Raw genomic sequence first — 22939 nt, 5'->3', positions numbered from 1 at the left:
TTACTAGTGAGTTTTCTTTTTATTTATTCTTGGATAATAAAGAGGAGCTTATTTCATATGCTCCTACTATTTACATATGTTCTTTAAAGAAATATCCTATTCAGGAAAAAAGTTATATAGAATTAGAAGATATAAAAATACTTGACTCAGAATCATCGTAGCATTATCATTGTAGCATTAACAAATATGTTCCCTCTATCTGTTAGATATGTTTTCACTTTTTTTATGTTGTCCTTTGAATTATGAAAGGTTATTAGTTGATGTTATCCAGTTTATTCTTGCTTTTCTTTACCTACTAATGCTTTCCATGTCATTTTTTAGAAACTTTTACTGATCCAACATCATTAATTTTTACATTTATGTTTTATAGGATTTTAGATCACACATTTTGAAAATAATTTCTCATTTTAAATTTTTTATATGAGGATTGAGGTAGTAGTTTAAGATCTTTTTTTTAAATCTAGGGAGGCAATAGTGCTAATAAACCCATTTAAGATTCTATTTTTATTTCATAAAGTCATGGCATCCTTTTCAAAGTCTATTGACCATAAAACTGAGAATTTTTTTTTATTTTGAAAATACTGTACAGAGGGGTTAAAATTACACAACAGTATTAACCAAAGCATGCTATTTGCAGAGGAGTATTTAAAACGTGTAATTTCCTATAAAATTTTACTTTTAATCCAACAAAATGAGTACCAGGAATCTATCACTTGGAAGATGTGAGCAAAAGTCAAAGGGAAGGAATGAAGAGAGTTATGGTGGAAGAGAGTAAAGTCATAATATTCAATGCAAATAGTATGAAAGTAGAAAAAATGAAAGTAGGGTAAGATTTGGAAGGGTGTGGGAAAGTTATGTAAAGATCCATTGTACTTATAAACTGATTTGTGGAATGGAAATTCTTTTGAACAACTATTTAATAAAAATATAAGTAAAAACAATGGAGACATCTGATCTTAAACTGCATTCTCTTAAACCATGAGTCAACATAGTAGTTTCCTCTCCAGAAATTTTCTTTGCAGGTATTTTCCTCATAATGTCAGAAAACTGAGCAATGCAATGTATATCAATACATCACATTGAATATTCAAAATAGACACAATATAAATATCACAGTAAAAATGTTAGAATTCATCACATGATAAAATAACAAGTAGAAAGTGTAATAAGAAGACCCCTTCTCAGGCAGGCAAGCCCACCTAGTCATCCGGAGTGACAGAGCCCACCGCAACAAAGTTGTTATTAAAGAAGCAACTTTATTGAGCAGGTTCCTACACTGACCGGCCAGGGCCACAGCACAGGCTCGGGAGCTGATACTGTGACTCCGAGCAGCCCACATACTTAGGATTTTAAAGGCAAAATTCACAAGGTTGTGCCTGGTCACGCGAAGGTGACCAATAGGATTATAACTGTAACACACACAAAGGATTGTATGGTCATACCAGACCACACACAGGTAGCCAATTGGTGGAGTCACCAGTATGAGCCAGATTAAAACCCATCTGTTTGATCGGTCGGTATTTAACAGAACAATGAAGGTGGGTTAAGTTGTAAAGGGGATGGGACCTAGAGGCATTCTTTCCATTCCAAGAACTGGGCTGGTTGGAGCCAAGGTCGAGTTAACCTTGTTTAGAGGTTTTTTTTCCCCCCTAAATTCCCTAAAACAAAGGCAAAGCCTGGAAAGAAGCTGAACTAGCTAGTGTCTCCTCTCAGGGCCTACTTCAGAAATTATCAAATGCTGTTTGATTGTTTTTCCAAGTACTTTACCTATGGTATGTAACTTTATCCTCACAATAATCCCATAAAGTGGAACTACTTGCATTTTTCATTCTCAGATGATGTTATTGTGGTTGGAATTACTAGTACAACATTATACACATGGTAAGTGTTAGCCTGAGGTCCATCTCACACTGTATCAAATAACCTCATTCTATTTTATGACTAAAATACCAGAACTTAGTCTACTAATTCTCAGAAAATTTCCCAGAATTACTGTGTACACTCTAATAATATTTTGACTTTATCTTTAACCTTATTTTTTAGAAAATAGGTAGCTATAATATGAAAACTCTAAGTTCATATTCAATTTATACCTCCCTGGTGAAAGGAACTGCTAAAGTGTAACATTTTTTATTTCTAGCTCAAAATAGTAGAAATATTCTGTCCCATGACTCAACACTGCATTGCCTAGTGGACCCTATCTCTGTTTAACACAGTCTTACTGAAAGAAATGTTCTGCCCAATTCTTGATGGAAACAGACTGCATGTCTTATGGACTAAACATTTCCACATTGTAGCTCACCTAGCTTGTTTACCATTAGAAGTATTTTGATTGCTTTTTATACCCAACATTCTGTACAACTTTAAAATGTTATTAAAGCAAGACTGATATAAAAACCCCCTTTGAGGGGCTGGGAAGGTGGCTCAGTGGTAGAGCGCTTGACTTGCATGCATGAGGCCCTGGGTTTCATTCCTCAGCACCACATAAGAAAAAAGAAAAAAGCCGGATGTGGTGCTGTGGCTCAAGTGGTGGAACACTAGCCTTGAGCTGAAGAGCTGAGGGTCAGCGCCCAGGCCCAGAGTTCAGGCCCCACGACTGGACACACAGACACAAAAAAAAGAAAGTTAAAAAAAACAACTTTGATCCCAGATAAATATTTTACCTTTTATATACCCCAAAATGCAGTCTGAACTACCATTAATGTTAAGAACGCGTGGTTAAAAATCATAGACGCCAAGATATAAGAATGAATTAAAGACACACCAACTTGGGAATGCAATTGGTTTAAAAAGTCATCAATACTACTACAATTAAAAACATTTCCTATGATACTGAAGATTCAATCGTAAACTATTAATACTTGAAAATAAATCGTTTTCTTGGGAGTAGGACACAAAGCACAAGATTAATCCTAATCATTTTAAAAGACCTTTATTTATACTACAAATTCACTTGCTTAACTACAAAGATTCGAAAAATAACTGAAGTACAGAGACACAAAGGAAATAATTTTACTGCATCATCTACATTCAAAGGACTGTGTTAATAGAAAACAAAGTTAAACTAATACTTAATTAGCTTACCAAATTCACTTAAATTCTTTTATTCTATTTCATTTAGTTTCATAAAAACTGAATTTTCATAAAATGATGCATAAAAAAGCCTATATAGCCACTTAGATTTTCAGATCTTAAGAATATTTATATCAGAACTGTCTTTAGCTCTATACTCAATGAACTGAAATAATACTAAAATATTTAAAGGGTTATCAGACTCCCTCTGGGATGTTATTTATATTGGAAAAGATAGTTGAAAAGCCTTATTTCTTAACATGCAATAGTTATTCCCACAAAAGAGCCATTAGTGAAGTTCCCTTTGCATGTACAAAACAACTTCAAATACATCCACTATCTGGGGATGACTCATGCTTTTTGTTTGTTTTTGAAAGGAATATCTAACAAGCATATCAACAATACCGATTTTCAGTCATTATGATGGGATATTCAGACTTAGTAAATATGGGGTTGATGACCTCTTAGTGTGAATAGATATGATCTTACAAAGAACGTTATTTTCAACTGGAAGCCAGAAAGAGTTTATCCAGCTTGTGTTTCATGGGAATAACCAGAGAGTAATAGGTCTTTGGTCCAGTTGGTCAAACTCAATCCATGAGTGTATCTTAAAAGTATAAACAATTTCAGAGGTCAAATACATATTTTGTACTGACAGTCATCTTACAGCAATAACTACCTACATATGTGTGAATATTCTCATCCAAAATATAATAAGAGCTGAAAGTGGTCTCTTATCTAACTTAATATTGTAAATGCTTTGATTCTGATGATGGTATTATTTGACAAATAAAATGTACAGAAGGGTTGTCCAACTGAAATGACATGACAGAACACTGATAAATAAAAACATTGCAAAACAATTAGCTCTTTTCAGCATCACACTGTCCAGATTGGCAAGCAACATTGCACATATATACACATACACACATGTGCACACATGTACACACATATACATGCATGTTAAATTCAGGGTTTATTGTGCAAAAAAGTTCAAATAAAATATTAATGACTAGTTCAAATGATAATTTGCCTTACTACAAAATAATACACATTCCAGTGGCCACGTGTGAACACTTAATTTATTTTTAATTAATTAGCTAATTAATTAAGTCATTTGTTTGGTGCTAATACTAGGGCTTGAACTCAGGTCCTGACACTGTCCAAGGATTTGTTATTTTTTTGTTTTAGTTTTGTCAAGGCTAGCATTTTACTGCTTGTACCACAACGCCAGTTCTAGCTTTTGTTGGTTTCTTTCAAATCAGAATCTAATGGACTTTTGTTTGTTTGTTTGTTTGGTCTGGTTTCAAACTACAATCCTCAGACTTCGTCTTTCTGATTAGCTAGGATTAAGGACATGAGCCATCAGTGTGGCTTCTACTTTTTCCTCTATACTTATCTAATGCTTATACTTAGATAGTAATTTAAAACTGAAGGCATAGAAGCAGGATATACAGTGATGAAATTGTCCTGTCAGAACTTCAAGTGAATAATTTAAATTTCTTCTAAAGACCATAAACTGAAAGATTAAAAATTAAAGTTACATTTTACAATTGCTAACTGCTGGATTTTCTTCCGTATACTTGCTTGTGCTAGCACTGACCCTTCCCCTCCCTGGAGATAAATAAAAAGTTTTGGAGTCTAGATGTTGGCCCTGGGACAAGCTCTGTAGTTGTAAATAAAGAACTAACAAGTAAATTCCCCAGGTGGCCAAATGGGACCCAAGATAAGGAACAAAGAGTATGTTCCTCTGCATTCCTGTGTAAAAATTCTTGGTATAGAGGGCTCAAGATAAGGACCATCTGGTGAGCCCAGCAAACTAGGCTAAATGTTAATCAATCATAAGTCTGTAACTCTGTAAACTCCCTAACCCTTATCTCCCAGAGTGACTACGTCTGTTTGATCATCCTCGCCAATTGTTTTATTACAAAGAGTGTTCTAGGTACGGGAGGGTGGGGGAAAAAAAAAAAAAAAACAACAAAGAGTGTTCTAAACTTCCCTGTGTAGTAAACTGAGCCAATCCTGGGGAGCCTGGGGTATTATGCTAATCCTGTGGCTTTTGTCTTTAAAAGTGCCTGAAACCTCTGCTTGGGGCTTCCTGTCTGCCTTTGACAGAGAGCCCATTTGTGCAAACGCCAAATAAACTCCTCTTGCTTATTGCAGCTGCTGGCTTGGAGTCTTGGTTCTTGGGGTGCCCTCCCATTGAAGAAAGCATCCCAGTGGGTCTGGGGTCTTTCAAAACAAAAAATATGAGGATATAGTATAAGAGAACTCACGATTGGACATAAGAGCTTTAAGAGCTTTCTAATAGATCCATTATTTATTGGTACCCAACTTTAGAAAAAATGTATAATGCAGTAGTAAAATAGAAGTCCTTTGCATGACTACTTACATTCCTTGTTTTTTTTTAAAGACACTTGTTTTTATCTAAAAAAGTAGGCCTGTCTTTTGTCTTAATGTGGTTTCAATGATTGAAGGTAATTACTGAGAAGTCAAAATGTGTTAGTAGTCCTTTGTTATCAATTAAATCTCACTTTTTCTTCTTGGAGATTATAATCATCAAATCAATAGCTGAGAATCAGCAAGCAATTGTTCAGAATCATGCTTCCAGTGCAAGTGGATCAACAGTAAGTAATCCTCGATGCCATTTTCCAAAAGTTTTGTCACAGATAAAATTGGCCTGCCTTCTCTTGTTGCATTCCTAGCCTGGACCTATTCCTTCAATGTACACAAAAAGTGTGATTCAACTAACTTCATTCAGATCTATTTCTAGAATTATCAAGGATTTAGATTCTTGTCTACAATTTGATTAAAGCTATGTCTTTTTACGGAGGCTGCTAAAAATTTATTTAACAATTTCAAGTAAATACACAAAGTCTATTTCCATCTTTTTTAAAACATAAAATTCTGCTTGCTCTATAAATTGATCGGAGGCATGCATTTGTGTCTATCTAGGTCATTGCACATCTGTCTTTCTCTTCCTCTCTCTCTTTCATGTTTCTCATAGATACTATGATTGCTCCATAATTATCCTAATTTATTTTGCTTTTATATTTTTGGTTGCATCATTTCACTTTCTGCTCTGCCATTTCCATATAGAAAGCATTATTTCATATTTTCTCATTCCTAGAATCAGCTGTACATGGAGACACCACTGTTCCTTATTTTCAGTCTGTATCTTTGAATACAGAGGAACATCTTTCCTCTGCTCTCCATCAATTCCCTACTCTCCAGTTAGAATAATTTCGAATAGTAAAAATGGAAAAATGGAAAATAAATCATGTTGAAAAAACAGATGCATAAAATTCACCAGATTTTTCTGAACAGTTCAACTAATATGAACTATTAGGGAAATACATGGACACCTCATTCCTACTTTCACTCAAAGGCTCTGGTTAGGCAATTCTGATGAAGACGAGGAACACGATGAAAAAAATGAGGAATGGTATCAATTGCAAGAAAAAAATGGAGAAGTATCCATGCAAATTTCTTCTTTGGGCTGCTGAAAATAATCGGCCTACTACAGTGAGGAGACTACTTTCCAAAAAGGCCACTCATGTGAATACTAGGGATGACGATAAGTATACCCATCTCCATCAGGAAGCCTACAGTGGACACTTAGACACTGTCCATGAGTTGGTGGCTCAAGCGGCAGATATTCATGCAATAACTGTAGATGGCTGGACAACCCTGCACAGTGCTTATAAGTGGAATAATACAAGAGTGGCTTTTTCCTTACTTCATCATGATGCAGATACCAATTCGCAAAGTAAAGGCCTCTTGACCCCTTTGCATCTTGTTGCTGGGAATAGAGATAGCAAAGACATATTGAATCTCCTTCTGTTGAACCATTATGTCAAATCAGGTCTTAAGAACAACTTGGAAGAAACTGCATTTGATATTGCCAAAAGGAAAAGTATGTATCACTTCCTCTTTGAAGTTTTGGAAGGCTGTACACATTGTTCACCTAAGTCATAATGGTTCAGTTAAGTTTCATAATTTTCAAAAATACCATTGCATTCTTTGTTTCCATACAAACTATTTTCACAATCTAAATAACAACAGTATCTTACTGTAACAATTCATGGATTCCATGAAGTCTTCAAAGTGAATTGCCTGACTTTGATGTCAAAATGTATTCAAGATTTATTTGTATACATCTATAATGATTTCTGGAGGGTTTTGCTTTTTTATTGTGATTAAGTGGTTACATAATTTCCCAAATTTCACAGTATTGTGTGATAGTGATGCTCAGTTAAAGTCACAAACACATTCTAACTTTCATGGAGCAAATTGTCTATCATGTTCTATAACATTTATGAGTTCTATGTGCTTTGTGACACAGTTATTTCTTCCACATTGATTCATAACTACATTTCTTTTGTTTTGCAAACATCAGCTGTTCCCTCTTTCCACTTGTTCCCTCCCTCCCATCGCTGCTATTGAGTTGCTTAGTTCATTTTGGTCACTGTCCAGTGCAACTGATGGGTCCCGCTGTTATATGTTTTTTCCTGATTTCCTCTAGTTCTGGTTCTTCTTCCTGGTTCCCCTCTGGTGTACACATTGACACCATCCATGTGATCAGCAGCATGAGTTTATTTAGTAGTGGTTAGAACAGATGAGTGGAAGTTCTTTTTTTCTTAAGTCCTGTTAATTTTGTCATATCTCCTAACATTTTGGATTTAACATCCACTTATCAGGGAGAGCATGTACAGTTTGTCTCTTGCTCTTGACTTACCTCGCTCAACATGATTTCATGATTTCTTCTAGCTCCATGCATTTCCCTGCAAATGTCATTATTTTGTCATTTTCAATGGCGACATAATATTCCATGGTGTACAGATACCACAATTTTTGGATCCATTCATCTGTGGTGGGACATCTGGGTTGTTTCCATAACCTAGCTTTTGTGAAGAGTGCGGCAATAAACATGGAAGTGCATGTGTTCTTGTATACTGGTTCCTGTTTTTCAGGATAGATGCCTAGAAGTGGTATGACTGGGTCATAAGGGAGGTCAAAATTTAGCTTTCTGAGGACCCTCCAGAATGCTTTTCAAAGTGGTTGTATAAGTGTACATCTCCACATCCCCTCTAGCATTTGTCGTTGGCTGACTTGAGGATTTGGGACATTATGATTGGGGTAAGGTGGTATCTCATAGTTGTCTTTAATTACATTTCCTTCACAACCAGGGATGGTGAACATTTCCTCATGTGTTTCTTTGCCATTTTTATTTCTTCTTCTGAGAAGTCTCTCTTTAGTTCCCTTGCCCATTTAATAATTTGTTTGTTAGTTTTGGAAGGGACTATTTTCTTGAGTTCCCTGTATATAATGGACATTAACCCCTTCTCTGATATATTGCTGGTAAATATTTTTTCCCCAATTAATTGGTTGTCGTTCTAGCTTGGGTGCCATAGTTTTAGTGTGGCAGAAGCTTTTTATTTTAAGGTAGTCCCATTTGTTGAGTCTTTCTCCAATTTGTTGTGACTCTGGGACTCTGTTCAGGAAGTTCCTTCCTGTGCCTATAACTTCAAATATCTCTCCTACTCTGTCCTGCAGTAGTTTCAGAGCTTCAGGTTTAATGTTAAGGTCTTTAATCCATTTTGAGTTGATGTTGGTGTATGGTGATAGGCTGGGGTCCACTTTTAGTCTTCTACATGTGGCTGCCAGTTTTCTCAGCACCAGTGTTTGAAGAGGCTGTGTTTGTTCCATTGTATGTCTTTTGCTGCTTTGTCTAATATCGGCTGACTGTAGGCATGTGGATTTATTTCTGGATCTTCTATTCTATTACCTTGGTCTTTGGGTTTGATTTTGTGCCAGAACGGTGCTGTCTTTGTTATTATGGCTCTATAGTAGAGTCTGAAATTTGGCATGGATATCCCTCCCATGTTGTCTTTATTCCCTAGAATGTTTTTGACTATTCTAGGTAATTTGTTGTTCCATATGAATTTTTGGACTGTTTTCTGTATTTTAGAGATGTACATGATTGAGATTTTAATAAGAATTGCATTGAATTTGTATATTAATTTTGGCAGTATTGCCATTTTCACTATATTAAATCTGCCTATCCAAGAACATGGGAGGTCTTTCCGTTTCCTAGTGTCTTCTGTAATTACTTTCTTTAAGTTTTTATAGTTTTCATTACATATTTCTTTTACATCTTTGGTTAGGTTAATTCCTAAATATTTTATTTGGGGGGGGGGATTTGTGAATGGGGTTGCTTCCTTTATTTCCCTCTCTGCTTGTACATTTTCAATGTACAGGAATGCGACTGATTTTTGTAGGTTGATTTTGTATCCTGCAATTTTGCCGAGGGGATTTATTACATCTAACAGTTTGGGGATGGAGATTTTGGGATCGTGAACGTATAATATGTGCAAAAAGGGATAGTTTAACTTCTTTCCCTATGCGGATCCTTTAATCTCTTTTTCTTGCCTTATTGCTCTGGCTAAGGGTTCCAGGACTATATTGAAGAGGAATGGAGACAGTGGGCATCCTTGCCTTGGTTCTGATTTTAAGAGAATTGGTTGTAGCTTTTCCCCATTAAGTATAATATTGGCTATTGGTCTGTCGTAAATAGCTTTAATTGTTTTAAGAAATGTTCCTTCTATTCCTATTTTCTCCAGAGATTTTAGCATTAATAAATGTTGAATTTTATCAAAAGCCTTTTCTGCATCTGTGGAGATAATCCTGTGATTCTTGACCTTGGCTCTGCTGATGTGTTGGATTACATTTATTGACTTATATATGTTAAACCACCCCTGCATCTCTGGGATGAAGCCTACCTGGTCGTAGTGTATGATTTTTAAAATTTATTTCTTGATTCTGTTAGCTAGAATTTTGTTAAGGATCTTTGCATCTGTATTCATCAAAGAAATTGGCCTGTAATCCTCTTTTTTGGTTGTGTCTGTGCCTGGTTTGGAGATGAGTGTGATATTGGCATTGTAGAATGACTTTGGGATAGCTCTTTCCTTCTCTGTTTCTCTGAAGAGCTTGAGGAGTATGGGTATTAGTTATTCTTTAAAAGGTGTTATAGAATTCTGTTGTGAATCCATCTGGTCCTGGGCTTTTTTTTTTGTTGGAAGACTTCTGATTGCTTCCTGTATCTTGTTGTAGGATATTGGCTTATTTAATTGATTTACTTCTTCTTTGCTCAGTTTGGGCAACTTGTATTTCTCTAAAAATGCATCCATTTCTTCCAGGTTTTCTTACTTTTTAGAATATAACTTTTGAATGTAATCCGTCAAAATTGTTTGGGTATCTTGGGTACATGTTGTGATTTTTCCCGTGCCATCCCTAATCCTTTTAATATGGGTTTCCTCTCTTCTTTTTTAAGTTAATCTTGCCAATGGTCCATCAATTTTATTTATTTTTTAAAAGAACCAGCTTTTTGTTTGTTTAATTCTGGCTACGGTTCTCCAATTTTCTAATTCATTTATCTCCTCTCTTATTTTGGTTATCTGGTTCCTCTACTAACTTTAGGTTTCCATTTTTATGTTATTTTAGCTGTTTTAATTGCAACATGAGATTATTTACTTAGTCTGTCTCTATTTTTTGATGTGGGCACTGAGGGCAATACATTTGCCCCTCAGGACTGCTTTTGCTGTTTCCCACAAGTTTCTTTGCGAGGTGTTTTCATTTTCATTGAGTTGTAAGAATTTTTTAATTTCTTTTTAATCTCTTCTGTTACCCAGGCATTGCTTAGAAGTGTGCTGTTCAATTTCCATGTATTTGAGTAATTTCTGCAGTATGCTTTGTTATTGAGAACTAGTTTGATTCCACTGTGGTCAGCTACACTACAGGGGATTATGTCAGTCCCCTTGTAGTTGCTTAAGTTCCTTGCATGAACTATGATATGGTCTATTTTGGAGAAAGTTCCATAAGCTGGTGATTAGAATGTGTACTGTAATGTTTTAGGGTGAAATACTCGGTAGATGTCAATTAGTTCCGCTTGAAGTTTGGCCTCATTTAATTCGGTAGCTTCTTTGCCAATCCTCTGGTTGGTAGACCTTGCCTTTGGTGAGAGTGGGGTGTTAAAGTCTCCTATCATTTTTGTATTGGATCTATTTTATTCTGTAAGTTTGAGAGTATTTGCTTAACATATTTGTGTGCACCAACGTTTGGGGAAAATAAGTTGATGATGGTAATATCCTCCTCTTGGATTGTTCCCTGTATTAATATTTAGTGTCTGTCCTTGTCGTTTTGTATTGATTTTAATGACAGGATTATTTTGACATATATCAGGATTGTTAAACTTGCTTTCTTACTTGGGGCATTGATTGGTAGATCCTTTTCCAACCCTTCACTCTGAGTTTGTTTGTATGTTTGGCTGAGTGGTGGGTCTCCTAAAGGCTACAGATGGATGAGTCATGTTTTCTGATCCAATCTGCAGATCTTTTTCTTTTCATTGGTGAATTAAGCCCATTAATCTTAAGAGATAGCACAGAGAGATGCATTTTGGTCCCTGTCATTCCCTGTTTTCCTCAGTTTTTCTTCTTTCCTTTCCTCCTGTGCTTGTTCAGTTACACACCTATTAATGCCTGTCTGGGTGCAGGTCCCTGTTCCTGGTTGCTTTCTTCAGGTTGTGTTCCCCCTCTTAGTATTCTTTGTAATGCTGGTTTAATGTTTATGTATTCATTTAGTTTTTCTTTGCTATTAAAATTTTTCAGTTCTCCATTGACTGTGAATGCTAGCTTTGCCGGGTATATTAGTCTGGCTTGGTAGTTATTGGCTCTCAGGGCTGATATGTTACTTTCCCAGGCCTTTCTTGCATTCAGTGTTTGTGTGGAGAGATCTTCAGTGATTCTAATTTTTTCCATTGTAGTGTAGCTCTTTCTTCATTTTTGCTGCATGCAAGATTGTTTCCTTATCATCCAGATCTATCATTTTTACTATAAAGTGTCTAGAAGTGTTTCTCCTGGGATCTTGCTTATTAGGTATTCTATATGCTTCTGTTATGTAGATAAGATGTTCTTTTTGGAGATGGGGAAATTTTTCACCAATTATCTTGCTGAATAGGTTTTGTATTCCCTTGATTTGATATTCCTCACCTCTGTCTACTCCAATTAATCAAATGTTAAATTTCTTGGCACTATCTGCTTGCTTTTGCATTTCTCTTTGCCATAATTTAAGGATTTTTCCATATCTGTCATTTTTTGGTCCAGTTGGTGTATTCTGTCTTTTGTATCTGATACTTGCATTCCATTTTGTTCACTCTGTTAATTGTGGCTTCCATTGTGGTTTGCAAGGAGGAAATGGACTCATTTATGGGTTCGATGTTGGTTCTCAAAATACTAATCTCACTTCTTAATGAGGTGTGCACAGCCTCTATTTTGGCACTTATTTCACTTCTTAGTGAGATGTGTGCTGCCTCTATTTTTGCATGCATATCCTGTTTGATATCCTGCATCTCTTTCGATATTTTGACCCTGTGTTCTTTCCATTTCTGGTCTATTTCGTGCTTTATTCTTGAGTCATTGCTTCCAGCATCTCTTGGATGTACCGTTTGTTTTCCATTCCTGCTTTGCTCCCACTGGGGCTTTCCCCTGGGTGGCTGCTGGCTATTGGAGATAGCTTGCTATCCTGGGTGTTGATAAACCTTGTAATTTTTCTCTGTTATTTTTGCATACTAATTATTGCACACTAATCTGAAATTCTGATTTGGTCAATAGGTGTCTGTCTTTGCTTCGTTACTGTATCTGTGTTGGTAGAGAGAGTCTGTACATGATCTTGGTTCTGTTGGGGGCCAAGCTCCAGCTGCTGGTCTGACACACACAGGGTTCTTGGCTTTCTGCTATGGATCACTGCAGTATCCACCTTATAAGGGTTGAGCAGCCTAGACTGCTCCTGTTTGCTCCTACTGGTGCTCTTGGCAAAATCAGATGTGCTGGATGCACTCTCCCAGATGCTGGAGACTGCTATGGGATCCTGATTTATTTTTTGGGCCAGTTGTGGGCTTGAACTCTGGACTTGGGCTGTGTCTGTCAGCTCTTCAGCTCAAGGCTGCCACCCTTCCATTTGAGCCATAGCACCACTTCTGGTCCTTTCTGCTTATGTGGTGATGAGGAATCAGATCCAAGGCCTCATGTACCCAAGACAATCACTCTACTGCTGATCCACCTTGCCAGCCTAAGCTCCTGACTATTATCAGCTGCTGGCAGCCTGTGTTTTCAAATTCCCATCCTAGAATATATGAGCCAGGTTCTTGTGGGGTTTGGGCTTCTCTTGTCCTGAACCCCCGGGTATTTTGCTGTCACACGCATAATTCCCAGGGGGTACATTTCCCTGTTTTTCTCCCCTCTGCTGAGGCATATGCTCAGCTTTTGACTTCCATTGGGAGGAGTTGGTTGTGCTGCTCAGGCACCAAATCCCCAGGCCTGGTCCTGGCCCCTTGCCTGGGGCACACCAGTTGGACCTGTGCTGCTGTGTATCCCACATAGGTTATGCATCCTGTGTACAGAGTTCTAATTTCTTCCACTGTTGGGTGTCTTGACCCAGGGGCTCTATTCCTGCTTTGGGCATTTAAGCTCCCTTCTATGGGCTCTCTTGCTCTAGTGTGGCCAGCTTGATGTGCTCCACAGGCTGGTGGAGCTCTCGAAAACTTTCCAGTTTTAGTGGGTCCTGTGGTCCAGGTTTTGGGGTAGAGGGTCTGGGGTTTTCCAACAGCTCTGGTCTCCTTTGAGGAATATACCATCCCCTGCAGTGTACTCACCTGGATTTAGTTGTTGTTTCTGTGTGATGTAGGTCACTGGTTGCCGTTGCAGTCAGAGCTCAGTTGACGTGGTTGTGGACTGGGCAGGGTGGTGGTGGCTCTGTGTGTTTCTCTTCTGTCTCTGCCTCAGTTGACCCTGTTCCGGTCCACCCCACATGATGGGCCTCTGGCATCCAACTGAGGTGTGGGGGAGCGGCCTCCATGCAGGTTCTAAGTGCTGGCGTTTTTCTCTGCACTCTCTGGATCAGCACCAGTTCCTTTAAGGTTTTCTGCCCTGGTGTTCTGTGGGCATCCAGTGTAGCTCTGGGGTTCCCACTGTGGGGCCGAATGGCTTTGGTCGGATGGAGCCTCTCTGCTCAGATGGAGAGTGAAGGATGGGTATGGGACCTTTGTCTAAGCTCCCAGCTCAGAGGTTTCTCCATTCCTCACAATCAGCGGGTCTGACACCGGTACCTCAGGGGGCTTCAGCATGGGTAATCTGCAGACATCCCCCTGTGTCTCTAGAACTCTGGCAGCCCCTGCCGGGCCAGGATGGCTGCAGCTTGGTGTGCTGCCACACGGTCAGAAAAAATTGGGGGAGGGGTCTTTGTTCTTCTCTGTTGTGAAATTCTTCTTTATCTGTCTTTCTTTTTTGTTTTTTTCCACCTCCTGTTTTTTGCTGGGTGTTAGACTTTTTGTTGTTTTCCGTCTCTTGGTGAGATTATGCATTTGAACTTGAAGTCTCTTGGTTGGGGAGAGCTGTGGAATTTCCTTACTGGCCCGTCCCCATCTTGGTCCCCCTCAAGTTTTTGCTTTTTTTAATCAGAAATAATTTTAATTTATCTGTCGAAATGAGTAGTACAGAAACTAAAGATATTTCTGGTGCTTGTCTGAAAAGTTAGAGTTTAAAATATTCTATATTCTATGTTTGTATAATGCCCATAATCTATTTTATTTTTTCCTAGATAGAAAACTTTGAATTGTACATTGTTTTATAATATATAAATGTCTCCTTTCAGATTCATTCCATATAGAAACAGTTTAAGATTCCTTTTTCCTAGGTCCTTATAGTATATTTCTTTGGAATAAAATGAAAAGGTTGCCTAATTTCAAAAGTTTTGTAAAGATTATGCTATGTAAAGCCTTTCTAAGGGGAAGATTTAATACACTCATGTCAAACCAAATTTCAGTTCTATGAATTACATGTATTGTTACACTTGTAATTTTGTAATCAACTTTTAATAATTGTTTTTCATTTCTTGCATCTGAAAAATGCAAAATATTGAATACTTCAAAAATTTTCATATCATCCTGTGCAATTGCCATGTTAATCTCTGTATTGTTGTAATTTGGTTATATGTGCTGCTGAAGCATGTAGTGTCCTCTAAAATTAAGTAGTTAATGATAAAATCTTTTTTTTTTTTTTTTTGGTCAGGTCGCAGGGCCTGATCTCTGGGTCTGGGCGGTGTGCCTTAGCTCTTCAGCTCAAGGTAGCGCTCTACCAATTGAGCCACAGCATCACATTCGGCTTTTTTCTTTTTTGCTTATTTAGTGCTGAGGAATCGAAACCAGGGCCTCAGGCATGCAAGGCAAGCGCGCTACCACTGAGCCACCTTCCGAGCTCCTAATGATGCAATCTTTATACAGGCTTATATCTTTGGGTGCCTATTTATAATAAGGAAATTTAATTGTTCCTAACAATGCTACTGATCTTATTTCCCTAAAATTCTCTGTCTAATTATATTCTCTATAAAATTATATTGTTCAGTTGATTGCTCACATTTGCAATTTTTTTGTCAATGATTATTTTAAGTCTTTTTCATTCTAGCTTTAATCATACTTTGAAGCATTTGTTGCTAAGTTCAAAGCAGATAGCTTTTTCAAGTACTTATTTATCCAACTGAGTTAGCTTTGTGGAGCTAATGGATTCAAAGTAAGCCTTGTTTAAGAGCTACTTCTAAACTTCTACAGCTTAAAATTTCGCAAATGAGGTCTTACTGGTACAAATGTCTGCCTGAGCCTTTACCTTTCTTCCATGTAGGAATAGACCAACAAGAATATCTTACCCTGACAGCATAGATTGTCTTACTGAAACAAAACGAATCTTAGTTGCAAGGGATCATAGAGACATGAACACTTCAGACAGAACTGTTCAGACTAGAAGTTAATTTATCAAAATAGAATTGTTTACTATATCTACCATTTCAAAAGTAGCTAAAGCAAAGAAGGTGAAAAAATTGTTCATATGCATGATTACCTAATGTCCTGACCTGACTACATTCCAACCAGAAAGGAACTTACACTATTGCCTTTCTATCACCAAATATTTCCATAGATCCAGAAGAAGGCCATATGTTTCTTCTCAATATTAGGCCATATTATTTTTAATACCCCTCCTCTAGTGATTAATGTAAGATTTCACTGCAGCAGAAGTGGGTCCAAAAAATAGTTACTGGAAGGATAGATCCGTGATATGTCTACCAAGGCCAGGAAAACTTGACTTAGAGGTCAAATGTAATTCAGAAAAACATTAATTGAGAAGATCCTTAGTGCTTCAAAACACTGGCATTTTAGTACAGTATGGTCCTCTGGTATAAAAATGTTGTCATTCTAAAACCAATGATAACCTACATTTAATCTTAAAGTGTATTCCTTTTCAAATGAACTTTTTGAAATCACATTTGCCAAAATAACATTCGATAAGTAGATGATACTTAGTGACATTACAAGTTTTTCAAGTGTAGGGAGCAAGTTACAATAGAGTTGATTTATTTACCCAGCACTAATGCCAAACAGGTTCAACCATTAATTAAAGTCTAGAAATAGTACCTCGCACAATTTGTATTGTTCAGTAGGTGCCTTCCAGAAATGTGTGAAATAGATCAGCCTCCCATATTTCAAACCCAAACGTTAGCTAATAAAGTAAATTTCATCACTTAATAAGGGACATTTTAAAAAGTCACAAATACTTGCCTTATCATATGTTGTTTTATGTTTTCCCTATCTGTCTAACATAGTAAGAAATATGATTTTAAGTCTTGAATATGGGTACTCATCTGAGATGTGACAAACAAAATCAATCTTCTATTTTTCTTATTCCTCTATAGTACTAAATCTTAGTTTTCTTCTTTTTCCAAACTGTATAGGTAGTAGAAAGTATTATCCCATGTGAAATAAAATAATCACACACTATTTTACAAAACCATTTATAAAAATTAGTAGTTAGGATTACATTCTAAGTCATTTTTAAACTTTCTTTTTGACTAAAGATTAATCTTCTAAATGGATGAGACTATAATCATGTCTAGGTGCTTCAGGTCTCCAGTCTTGCAAATTGTTATTACAGATGAATGAATTATGGAAATATAAGCTGACATAAGTTCAAGTATATGCAGGATTGAACTCCATGGAATGTATATAAACTTTTCAAAGTATTGACAGTTTAAGAGAATGACTATCAGGAAGTTGAAACCAGAGAGGAATAATAGTAAAGACATAGAATGAATTAAAAAATGGAACAAGGGGCAAGTACAGCTAGAATAGTCAATGTACACATGTGATAAAGGAAGTCATAAATCGGAAATAAGTCTTGGAGAAGGGGTTGTTTGAGAATGATAGAAGGAGCCACTGTGATCCAGGAGAATTAGATTATTAGATGGATATATTTAATTGTACCACGCTTGCACATCCTTTTGAAACTTAGTTAAAAAACACAACAACAAATAAAAACACACAAAAAACACAACCAAACAGCAATCTCTAGAGAGTGTGAATATGACCTCTAAAAATTTTTAAGCAGTTAATAGAGGGCAGTCTTGGTAAAAGCAAACAAAGCTGCTCAAAGAGGGCAGTTTGGGGTAGGGGAGGATTATGAAGAGGTTTAAATAGATTGTCTAAGGTTATAAATCACCCACATCTGCTGTAAATATTATCTTTCTTCTGTGAGTTCTCTTTTTCTGAACTGCATACTCCTGTCCTGAACCACAATTGATATCTTGTGAAGATAGAATGTAAGAAACAAGGTCAAGAACCCATTACTCCACTGGAGAGATAACAATCATCTACGTTTTCTCTCATCTCTCTTCAGTATTTTTTTCTTCATACTTTTAAGTCAGTTTATTTTGAATTACATTTTCCTTCTTTGTTATGGCAAAGTAATTGGTCAAATAATTCACTAAATATTATTTGCCATTTTTTTCTATCATGCTGTTTAATTGACTAAGCGAGTCCATTAAACTTTTCTTTTGCATTTGGTTGCCATGAAATAACATCTATGTTAATGAAGACAAATCTAATGTAAAATTTGTCTCCAGAAAACTAGTCCAAGAAGCTGTAATCACAAATATTTGGCTATGTTTTTCTTTTTTCTTTTACCTTGAAAGTCTCGTTGTGTCTAAAGTGCTCAGAAATAAGTACTCCATCATTTTTTGGTTCAATCAATTCTAACCTCAAAGATATATTTTGCTAACAAGATGCATAGAGGAAACTGAAAAATACTCCATTTTTATCTTCTCTCTTAAGACTCTCCTTAGATACCATATTAGGAACAGTGAAGTTATTTTTGCAAAATTATTTCAATAGATTATTTTTCTCTTGGTCTTCTATTTGCTCAACAAGATGTATGACGAATAGATTTAAATCACCCATATCTAGGATGACAGTGTCTGTGACAAAAGGACAATGATTCTGTGTCCTACTTCAATGTCCTCTTTTTAGCTCTTAAAGTCTGGTGAAGCTGAAGGACTCTAAGCGCTCAGCCACTGCTACATCTTCATAGTTTCTCTTTTAAATCTCTTTTAACTTGCCACATTTGGATGTGGAATTTATTTTCATGTCTTCATTCAATCAGTTCTGCATTGTAGTGAGCTAAATCCGCTGTGTAAAATCACGTTAGGTAGCAAAAATTTTAAGACAATGTATATCAAAAAGTTTTAGCCTCCCTTCACTGCTGAAGCCAATACACTTACCCAGGGCTTCTAAGAACATTATTTCCTAATCTTTTCCATTTGCTCAATTCTTTTCTAAACCCAAAAATTTTGCTCATGTAATAAGAGAATTCTTCACTATCTCATGTTAATAAGGATATTATATTTTGTATTTAATTTTTTGGGGGTGGATATTATATTTTGTGAGCCAATTAGAAATATGAAATCATTGGTTTCAAATACCCAATCAGATTTTTTTTTTCTGTTTTACTCCTTCACGTGCAAAGACATTGGGGAAAGTATTACAAACAGAAAAGTGTAAACCCAATACCTTCTATCATTGTGGAGGGAATTTTCTCCCTATATATTTTGACCCAAATTATCTTTTTTTTAGAAAATAACTGTTTGATAAACAAAGGTTAATTCACAAATTTTGATGCCTTCTTTTTTAAGAACTTTGTATTTAAATTCTACTAAAACCTTGTTTCACACAGTGAGAGTATATATCCTGGGTAAGGACAATTCGCAAGGGAATCTATAGGATTTACATCAAGTTTTCTGAGGTTTGTTTGTTTAGTATGAAAAAGAGCCATCTTCGCCCACATTGCTTCCTATCTACTACGTCTCCATGGATTTCTTTGCATGAAAGCCTAATAGCCCAGGCAATTTTAAATTTTCTTAATAGGCTTAGTTGTTAAAAATTTTGAACAATTAAAATTTACCTATTATAAGTTAAAAACTCTTTTGGAATTCTTTTATCAGAATGGCAAATTCACCAATCCTAATTCAACCTTTACCATAAAAATTTAACATGTTGTTTTCATGATTTTGTGTCCATGCAACAATTGTTTTCCAGTGGCCTTTTTATGTGTACATATGACTGTATAAGCTGATGCTTAGCAAAATGAACTCCAAGACATGGAAACAGATTTTTTTATTTGTGGTTGTTGTTTTTGATGTACTATGTTATTTCTATTTTCTTTGGGATTTTCCCTATGGTTTATCCCTGCTGTATTTGATTTTGTTACCCTGTGTATTGTGTATACATTTACCTTAATTAGGGAAGGGAAGAGGAACAACAAAGGGGCGAGACAAAGGACAAAGGGCAAACCAATGCAACAGCAATACTCACAAGACAATATTTTGGAAATGTACATTACAACTTGTGAGGGGTGAAGGGGCGAAGAAAACTGTGAGAAAAATGAGGGAGGGATAACAAGTTTTAAAAGTTATGTATTCACTACCTTACAATTTCTGTTACCCCACTGTACATCATTTTGATCATAGAATTTAAAAAATAAGCTGCATAAAATATAATTTCACTGTATTGGTACAGTAATTATTATTGTTTATATGTTACTATTTTAAAAATCAATGTTGTTTGGCAACTAATTTGAATTAATTACCCCTTCTTTATCAGAGGGTCATCAACTTGAATGTTATCCAACTAGACAATATTTTCACAATACACTTGCTAATATTTTGAAAAAGAATAAATTTAGTACTTTCTCGTACTAAAACTGAAAACAGATTAATTCTATGGAAACCCATAACTTTTAAAAGTAAATAAGTTTTAAGAGGACAGAATATATGTGTTCTTCAAAATTCTTATGACTAATAACTACTTCATTTTAAAATTCTCAACATTCCATACCTGGGATATTCAAAACAGTACCTGTTTGCATGTTATGAAATTCTGCATTAGATACAGTTTCCAATGAGGCGTTGCAGATTGAGAAGTCAACAGAAAAATAGCCACATTCTGGTAGAGGATAAAACTATGAAGCATCTGTAATAATTAATTCTTCAAGAGTAAATAATTGTTCATCATAGTAAGCAATTATTCCTATGACCATCAATCCCAAGATTTATGCCATAAAGTCACCCTAGACAAACAGTTTCCAACTTGTAAGGTGCACCTTAAAATTTCTTAATTCACATCATGAATAGCTTATCTCTATTGTGAAAAAATAGTACATCTCTGCTAATGTGATGCCCTCCTTGTAATGGAAAGAACACCACAATAAACTGAGCTGCATCATTTTTCCCCCAGTGGTATTCTTGAGATCAGAACACTTGCAAATATTATTTATATTTATACTTTTTAACTATCATGGATATTCAGGATGCTTAGATCAGAAAGTTATGGTTCAAAGCCCACCTAGGCAGGAAGGTTTTTTAGATTCTTATCTCCAGTAACCTTCTCAGAAAAAGCCAGACACAGGAGGCACTGAGGATGAAGTGGTAGGGCACGAGCATTGAGCATAAATAGGCTCAGAGACAGTGTCCCAGCCCAGAGGTCAAGGTTTAGGACAAGGCAATAAAACAAAAACAAAAATGAAAACAAACCCCAAACCTAACATTTTTACCATTGTATAAAGAAGCTCATAAATAAGGAAATGGCTTCCTGTGTTACATTTAGGAAGAAGAAAGGAGATGTCACACAATTACTCTCTTCATAACATATTATACTACACCCTCAAAAAATTGCTTGTTCCAAACTTATAAATTGCTGTCATCATTTGTTGGCAACTCTGTCTAGATTATTCACATTATCATGTTATACATGAACTGTTGGAATTATCTATTAACTAAATTCTAATTGTAACTCTTGAAAGTTTTTTCTAGGAAAATCATTTGTGAATTTTTCAATTAAACTGTCTACTTAAAAAGACTTTTGTGGTAGCCTATAAAACACGAAATTACAAATAAAACAAAAATATTTACTTTAAATCTCAATTCTAATTTAGCATGGTCTATAAAGTCCTACATTACATAACTGTGCTATTTCTCCAGGCTTAATCTTTTGTAATCATTCATCAGTTCTTTGGAATCCAACAGAATGATGCTTACTTACTTTCTCATTTTTCTGCATGGGAATCATGAGCATTTTGCATATAGGAATATTCTGTAATGAAGAGAGCATTTAAAACAAGTGAGCATTTAAAACTTAGTGACAAAATTAGCCCAAACTTCCAACTGTGTATTCCTTTCTTGTTGTTTGGATTGTTTTATTGAGACAAAACGATCCTACCTATTCCAAGGAAGGTATGACTATGTAATTCCACTCTCTAATCTCCTGTCTTAGTCTGAGTGCTCCAGTCTTGTATCACATTGCCCTGGCATAGTTTGTTGGTTTATTTAGTCTAGAAACATACTATTAATTCTGAACTTCTCTGATGATCTTATCCACTAGACTGACTGCTCAAAGTGTTTCTATACAATTTTCAAAGATGTTCTAACATTTGTCACAGAATATAAACATTTTCAGATGCACCTACAAGGTCTCTGATTCATTCCTCCATGGATCCGATCCCTTTAATAATTAGTTGACTCTCTTACTATATCTGGTCCCTACCTATGTAATATTCTCAATATTTTGGATAGAAAGTTCACTTGAGGACTTTCTAATATTAAAAATTGTCACTTGATTCTAGTCTTAATCAGGACATATTTTCTATTATTTTCTAACTTTTCTACGTATTCTGAGAATTGCTTCATTTTGTATTTGTGTGTGCACTCATAAGTGCCTCTGTGTGTATGTGTATGTTTATATGTATGTATGCAAAAGCCTCAAGCTCTTATTAGCAATCTTGCTCCTGACTGGTATTCTAGCATTTGGCTGGTTAATTATAAGTAGTGTCCCAAAGCCTGTTCAGCCCAGGCTGGATGCAAACTGAACTTCCCAGACTCCTTTACATCCTTAGGTTTTATTTTTTCCAGGAGTATCAACTTTTCAGCTACTAACATGTTTGTGAGTGTAAAGTCTAATATGTATCCCACATATTAAACTGAAGAATTCATATAAAGTTAGATGTATATACACATTACATATCCTGAGTTTACACTGTTAGTAATGTGATTGTAAGCTGAGTGGTGATGAGATCTGAGAATTAGGGTTCAAAGAGAGCTCGGGTAGGAAAGTCCAGGAGACTATTTTTTCCAATAACTACCAGAAAACTGGAAGTAGCATTGTGGCTCAAGTGGGAGAGTACTAGCCTTGAGCTGAATAGCAGAGGGACAGCACCCAGTCCCAGAGTTGAATTGCCATGGTCAACAACAGCAAAAAAGAATATAAGAAAAAGAAAGAAATTTAATGTGATCGTAGCCACAAGGTTCAGTGCTAGGATAATACTTGTTCTCTCAAGATGGACTCTTTTTTTCCAATTAAGGCTACGATCATATATCTGACTTGCATTGGGAACAGAATCATTCTTCATTCTACTTTTTACAAATTTATGTGATTAGAAAGCAT

General features: G+C 36.0%; 2 pseudogenes; one reads left to right on the top strand and one right to left on the bottom strand.

Annotated features, from left to right (window-relative positions):
* Positions 1 to 6330: 6330 nt before the first annotated feature.
* On the top strand, positions 6331 to 7050 carry LOC138807240 (ankyrin repeat domain-containing protein 49 pseudogene; annotated as a pseudogene).
* Positions 7051 to 15034: 7984 nt separating this feature from the next.
* On the bottom strand, positions 15035 to 15133 carry LOC138807242 (U6 spliceosomal RNA; annotated as a pseudogene).
* Positions 15134 to 22939: the final 7806 nt, after the last annotated feature.

This window comes from Dipodomys merriami, unplaced genomic scaffold (assembly GCF_024711535.1).
Source record: "Dipodomys merriami isolate MVZ:Mamm:240054 unplaced genomic scaffold, mDipMer1.0.p SCAF_418, whole genome shotgun sequence".
In the NCBI taxonomy this organism is placed as follows: Eukaryota; Metazoa; Chordata; class Mammalia; order Rodentia; family Heteromyidae; genus Dipodomys; species Dipodomys merriami.
This window is presented reverse-complemented; position numbering and strand designations above follow the sequence as displayed.